General features: G+C 41.2%; 1 protein-coding gene and 1 pseudogene across 1 annotated transcript in view; both read left to right on the top strand.

Moving 5' to 3' along the window:
- The window catches only part of Prdm10 (PR/SET domain 10), a 110,506-nt gene that overhangs the window by 1,380 nt on the left and 101,808 nt on the right, over positions 1–7,318 (top strand). The gene's annotated exons all lie outside the window — the stretch shown is intronic.
- Positions 4,053–4,756, top strand: LOC101592865 (annotated as a pseudogene).

Here is a 7,318-nt window from a genome sequence, read left to right as displayed (position 1 = left end):
GCCGCCGCGCTCCCTCTGCGGTCCGGCCGCGCCGTCGGAGCCCCGAGGCCGCTGTGCGGGGCTGCGGCGGCGCCTGCACCCGGCCGGGGCTCGTTGCTTGCTCTAGGTGTGAAAAAAGCTGCAGAAAATCGGGATTGTTTAGGGACCGAGCCACGTGTAAACTGCTAATTCGGTCTAGGGATTCAGAAGACGGCTTTGCTAGGTTTAACATAAATCGGGGTGAAGCCGGCATAAAACGAATCATTTTGTATATTTCTTGCCAGAGCTGGGGGGGACCTCCGCAAGGGGTCTGTCAGGTGACTAACTCAGCGGCATTTGATGGGTTTACATTTTGTATTGGGTCAATAATTTTTTTTACTAGTGACTTCCTATTTATTTTGAGGGCCCACTTTGGTACGTCATAAGAACCCACATTTGCTTTTTCTAATGTTTTGTAGAGTTCTCCACATAGTACTGTGTCAGACATCTGAAGTGTAGGACTAGAGTGTGTGATAATAAGCCCGTCTCTTTAAGATCCTTGAATGCTTTTTACTTAGGGATTATGGCATGTTAATCCAATGTAATACCCACTTGGTGCTGCCTCAATTTCCACTTGCTGAAGGTTCCCCCCCCCTTATTTTTATTTTTTAAAGAATACAAAGTAGTGATAGAAAAAAAAAACCATTAGAAATGATACAAAATTTCACTAAACAAAGTAATAGGAATTCAACAGTGGTTGCTGTGTTACATGAAGCTATCTTCAGATTAGTTGCTCAGGCTACCAGATATAAACATGCAAGATTAGTTTAAAGAAGAAGCAAAACAATAACATGCCTTTCACAGTAATACCTCAGAAAATGAAATATTTAGGAATCAATCTCAGGAAGTAAGATTTATACAGCAAAAATTATACTATGAAAAGAGTTTGAAGAGGACTTCATAAAATAAAACATTGCTCTGGATAGAGAGAAAACATTGTGAAAAATGTAAACTTAATACTTCCATTTCTGAGCGTGTTATCTGAAGATACTAACTTCCATATTTTTATATTTCTTTGGTTCTACTCTACATGAATAATTCTCAAAGTATTTACAAAATAGTTGACATATGTGGAATTGTACTTTGTCACATTGCTTACATGCAGTGTTTGTCATCTCTGAGTTCTTTCATGAGGTTAGCAGTGACTATGTCTGCTGAATGCTTTCCCACATTGCTTATATACAAAAGGTTTCTCCCCAGTGTGAATTCTTTCATGTAATAGAAGATTCCATTTTGGTTGAAAGTTTTCCACATTGCATACATACGTAGGGTTTCTCCCCAGTGTGATTTCTTGCATGTACTACAAGGAAATCACTTCTGTTGAAGGTTTTCCCACATTGATTACACACATAGGGTTTCTCCCCAGTATGAATTCTTGCCTGTCTTTGACATGCACTGTGTGCAGTGAATGCTTTCCCACATCGCTTACATACATAGGGTTTGTCCCCAGTGTGAATTCTTTCACGTATTCGAAGTCTACTATTTTGACAGTGCTTTCCCACACTGCTTACCTACATAGGATAAATGTGTGTTCTTTCATGATTTTTATGGACATTATGTCTGCTGAGTGCTTTACCACATTGTTTACATACATACGTTTTCTTTCCCATGTAGGATGTTGCATGCCTACTTGAAGACTCACTAGAAAATTCATTTCTTCATTGCTTATATATATAAAATATTTTCCCAGTCTGAATTTTTTTACATTTTGAAAAGGAATTACCAACTGCTAATTCTTTTACACATTTCTTAGTTACATGGGGCTTTTCCTTAGCATGTCTTCTGGTTCGTGTGGAAGCCTTCCCACTATTCATACCTACAATACCTTTCTGCTCAGTGTGAGTTCGTTCACTAAGATCAGAGTTGGTATCTTTACATTGTCCATTTTGAAAGGGATTCTCTCATTTTATGCTTCTGAATGGACTGGAAATCACTGAAAGTTTTTCCATCTTCCTTATGTTTATAGAGCTTCTCTTCAAATTTGAAAGAATTCCTTGCATCGTATCTTAGATGTCCTGAGCAGTTTTTGTCCACTTCTACCATTTGTTTTGTACACCATGTTCTTCCTATATGTTTAATATTCGTAAGTGTTTCCCACATCACATCTCTGTAAAGCTTCTTTTGGGATGGATTCAGCACATCCCACTTTGCTGAGGTGAAGTTCACAGCTCCATCCTCAAAGGTCACTGTCTCCACTTTGTGACTTGAGGGTCTCTGAGAACCCTTCACAGCCCACAGTAAAATAAAATCACATAAACAACAGGTCAGTTCAGCTGCAGGCTCTCAGCACTGAACTCACATGGAACACTTCCACCTGAGGATCCACTTTTTTTTTCTTTTAGTTTTAACAATAATTTATGATCTGTGTAGAAAATATAGGTAGTATAAAAAGCAAAAAGCCCCAGTGTGTAATTTACCAGACATAATCCTTGCTGATATTTTCGTGTTTCAAATATTTGTGTGAGTGCATAAAATGCTTTCACAAAATTGGCGTTGTGTAGTTTGATTTGTTTTGCTTTGAAGTAGAGAGCTTTGTAAGGATTTGGTTGATATTTGCTCTTTTTCATAATTTCTCATTTTAAAGGGTGCAACATGAAATCTGTTGAACTAAAGTATAATATTTTGATTCATTTTACTTCTTAAAAGCATATCGTAATTGACAAGGATAGATATCTGGATGACAAGCAGAATTGATCAAAAGGCTAAGAATTACTGGGCTGAACTGGATCTGGTGGTACACACTAGTAAGCCCACCACTCAGGAGGCTGAGGCAGGAGGGCAGCGTTGAGTTTGGGGCCAGCCTGCACTACATACTGAGACCCTGTGTCAAAAAAAAAAAAAAAAAAAAGCCTGAGATGCAATTTTGCTTTCTCAATAAGCTTAAATTTTGAACACCGGTAAACATAACAGCATGATTTCATCTGGTAAAAATGATTTAGTAAAAATAGCCTATTGAATGTCTAACTTCTTCAGTTGAAAGGGGTCGTAGTTGTTGATTGGCAGTCAGAGATACTCTCCAGAGTTTCTGTTTAAAGGCCCTGGATAGACACCAGGCATTTTTATCTTGGGTAGACATACAGCTTTGAGTCTGGAGGAGACAAAGCCAAAGAAACAATTAAGTATGCATGGGTCAAATAATCACAACAGGATAATTATGAATATAGTAAAAAATGATTTTTACCGAGGACTTACCATAAGGATGATAAAGATAGGGTCCAGGGGACCTCAGTATCTAACGTACCATTTATTTAATATCATTTGAACAACTATTGAGACGTTAGTAGAAGGATCTGGAATATAATAACTTTTTTTTTTTTTTTTTACTAGCTAGGGCTTTTTGTAGGTCCGTCAGCAGAGATGTCTTAAATGTGAGGTTTAATCCCTTTTATCTTCCATGGCCATTGGGTATTGTTTCAAACAACCTGGCCTTTTATGTCAGTTCTGTTATTACATAAATTGCCAGAAATAGGGAAAACGCCAAGTACTCTCCAGTTTGCAAGTGGGGCCGCTGGCTGGTAACTACCGACAAATCTGCGAGCTTCTATCAGCTTTTTCCTTATAGTGGCAGTTACCATGGGTTCCCTCGGCTGAGGGGAAGACCCATGGCCACCTCAGTGGGAAACTTTTTCTGATTCCATAGTGAACACTTGCTTTTTTTTCTTCTCTAGCAGCTTTGGACATTTTTTTGCCTGAGATGCCCTTCTCCCTGTCTCTCGTTCCTGTAAGTGCTAGTATCACCATCCTCGTTTTCTGTCTGTACTTCCATTCTGCATCCTTTCTATTATTAGAGTTTGTTTTTAAACTGATGCACTTGGACTTACTGCACTACGATAGTCTTCTAGTTCCACCCAAAGAGCATAGACACACTCTCAGTCCAGCCATTTGTTTTCACAAGCACAGTTTATTGTTTACATTTATCGTAGGTGCTGGGTCAGGTGTGGCCTTGTAACAAAAGATGCCTGCCCACCCTGTATCCTTGCAGTTAGGTGCCCAGGCAATAACTCCTGTTGAGGCTCGTGAGCAGTACAGTCAGGATGGCTAAAGGGGACCCCAAGAAACCAAAGGACGAACACTGCAAAGGGCAAGATGTCTGCATGCGCCGTCTTTGTGCAGACCTGCAGGGAGGAGCACAAGAAGAACCCAGAAGTCCCTGTCACTTTTGTAGAATTTTCCAAGAAGTGTTCAGAGAGGTGGAAGACGATGTCTGGGAAAGGAAAGTCTCAGTTTGATGAAATGGCCAAGGTAGATAAAGTTCAGTATGACCGAGAGATGATGATTATGGACCTGCGAAGGGAGGCAAGGAAAAAAAGGACTACCCAAAAGACTACTGTCTGGATTTTTCCTGTTTTGTTCGGAATTCCGCCCCAAGATCAAATCCAGCAACCGTGGCATCTCCATTGGCCATGTGGCCAAACAGCTGAGTGAGATGTGGAGTAATTTAAGTGTCAGTGAGAAGCAGCCCTACATCACCAAGGCGACAAAGCTGAAGGAGAAGTATGAGGAGGACGTGGGTGACTACAAGTCTTAGGAAAGTTTGGGGGTGCAGAGGGTCCTGTTAAAGTTGCCGGAAAAGGTAGAAGAGGAAGAGAAAGAGGAGGAGGAGGAGGAGGAAAAGGTGGAGAAGGAAGAGAAGGAAAAGGATGAATAAAAACCTTGCCTCGTGAATTCCTTAGAGTTGGGGAACGCTGTGACTGACTGTTTCTTAGATTAAATGCCGAAGTTGGCAGTAGTTGCTCAATGTGGCCATGGGTCTCTGGAGCACTGCAAAATTGTACCAAAGCTGTACATATTTCCAAATATTTTTAAACTGAAAAGGAAAAAACAAAACAAAACAACCCCCCGCCCCCCCCCCCAACCTTCTGTTGTGGTTCTGGTTGCTCCTGTCTCTTGGAGGTGGCTGATCCTGTGATACATAGGTCAGTCACTGTGATGCACATGGTGTCAACCAGTCCCCAGTTGGCAAACCGTTCTGCCTCCGTACTTCCTGCTTGCTTGTCCCATAAAAGCTCTAGCCCACCTGTGATCAGGGCCTGATCTTCCAGGAATGACCCCGATCAGTGCCCACGGATATAAATCAGTCTGCCTCCAAATCCCAAGTGCTGTTTAGGTGTGTCTGCTTGCCTTCGAGTCTCAGCTACCTGGCAAGCTGAAGTGGGCGGATCACTTGAGCCTGTCAGCTCAGGACTATAGGGCAATGTTGTAAGATGTCCATCTCACAAATGAGCAAAATCCAATTTTTTAAAGTAAGTACTTAAACAGATTAGCGAAGACAATTTGGTTAATGAATTCAGAGAAAGGGAATGTTGGGGCTGGGATGTAGCTCTGTGTGTGTGGTGGGGGGAAGGGCTTACCATGTGGCGCAATCCTCAGAGAAAAAATTTGCAGCCACCAAACCTGGCAGATTGGTCCTCTTGTGATTACCTTCTCCTGGCAGCCCAGGCAGGGGCAGGAGGGTCAGTGGGAACTTTCCATTATTTTGTTCTCACTAAGGATACATTGTTTCCCCCACTCTGGTAATAGACTTTTTACTTGGTGGGGTTGCTTCATTACTGAGTGAAGGGAATCTGGTTTCTGTATTTTAAAATTTTCAGTTATAACAGTTCAAAACTTGAATGGGCTGTTCTGAACTAGTTTGGGTTCAGTTTCCTTCCTGCAATCCCTGGACCCTGTTTCCTCACTACTGGCTTTACAACAGTATTTTCATTCATTTTCAAATCTGTAAGTGTAGATTTTTAAGTCTGTTCAGGTTGTAGAAAGTACCTGGAAGTTGTTCCTTTTGGATAATTTTGAAGTAGTTTAGGAAGTTGAGGCTTCTAAGGAAATGGGGTGGTGCATGTGAGTGGAGGGTGAGGAGGATGTGGGTGCTCCCAAATTACAGTTACAGCAAAAGTGTTAGGAATTGCTTAAAATGTTAGCATTATTTCTGAGAGTAAAAATGTTAGGAATTGCTTAAAAATAAAAAAAAAATCATTTATTTATTTATTTATTTATTTATTTATTTATTTATTTGGTACAGCGTCTTGCTAGCAGCTCAGACTGGTAGTGCTTGTCCTGTCTCAGCTCCTCTGGTGCTGGGATTACAAGTGTGCGCCACCACACCCAGTTTTGAGGGGGCAAGGCCTTTGGCACTGGGGATCAAACCCAAAGTCCTTGCACTTTCAAGATAGGCGCTTAGACCACTGAGCTATCTCCCCAGGCCAAAAATGTTATTAATCATTACTGCAGGATACTTTAAGAGCCTCAGAAGTGGGCAGCATGGTGGTGCATGCCTGTAGTCTCAGCACTTGGGAGGCTGAGGCAGGACAATTGCTGTGAGTTCAAGGCCAGCCTGGACTCTCAAAAAAGACAAGAGCAAAAGAAAAACAGATGTGGGTGGTGCATGCCTGTAAACCCAGTACTGAACAGGCTGAGGCAGAAGGGCAACAAGTTGGAGACCAGCCTGGACTATATGGTGAGACTCTGTCTCTCCCTCCCATCCCCCAGTAAAAGAACCCCAAGTGTAACCCAGGTAAAGACTCATGCCAGATTAGGTTCTTATTTTTCTTTTTCTTTTCTTTCTTTCTTTTCTTTTTTTTTTTTTTTTTTTTTGTGGAACCAGGAATTGAACTCAGGCCCGTGCACTTGCCAGGGAAACGCTTATTCCACTGAGCCATCTCCCCGGCCCCTTTATTTTTCATTTTTAATTGAACTTACTGATTTCTTTTTTTGGTGGAACCAGGGATTGAACTCAGGCCCTGGGCTTGCCAGGGAAGCACTTATTGCACTGAGCCATCTCCCTGGCTCCTCACTGATTTCAAACATTGGAATTCAGAAGCTAAATAAGTTCCTTTTCTAACCTATGTTCTTCGTTTTCAGTCTGTCTGTCCTGTTGTAACCTGTAAAACTGTCCCTGAGATATACTCGTGGTAGCTAGTAGCCTCCTGTGTATTTTGAGTACCTGAAATACGGCTAATGTGGCAATGTGAAATTGATGGATCAGAGTTTGAGACTTTTGTAGGAAAAAATGTAGCATATCTCAGCTCTAAATATTGGTTACATGCTGTGTGGAGTAGACTGGGTTAAATAAAACATTAGAATTTCAGGTGTTCTTAATGTTTAACAGTGTAGCTACTAAGACACTTAAAATTATATGGCTGTCATACTTCTATTGAACAGCTTAGCCTTAGTCTGATATAGGCAGGGTATTCCCAGGGAGCAGTAGATATAATGTATCTACTATCTATTGTATTCTGTAGTTTCCTGTAATAGATTCTGGTAATATATAACTATGTCTGATTTTTCTAGTGTTTATGGTAGCATA

Source organism: Octodon degus, unplaced genomic scaffold (genome assembly GCF_000260255.1).
Source record: "Octodon degus isolate 3935 unplaced genomic scaffold, OctDeg1.0 scaffold00136, whole genome shotgun sequence".
Taxonomy (NCBI): domain Eukaryota; kingdom Metazoa; phylum Chordata; class Mammalia; order Rodentia; family Octodontidae; genus Octodon; species Octodon degus.
Note: the sequence above shows the minus strand (reverse complement) of the source record. Positions and strands in the feature narration are given on the sequence as shown.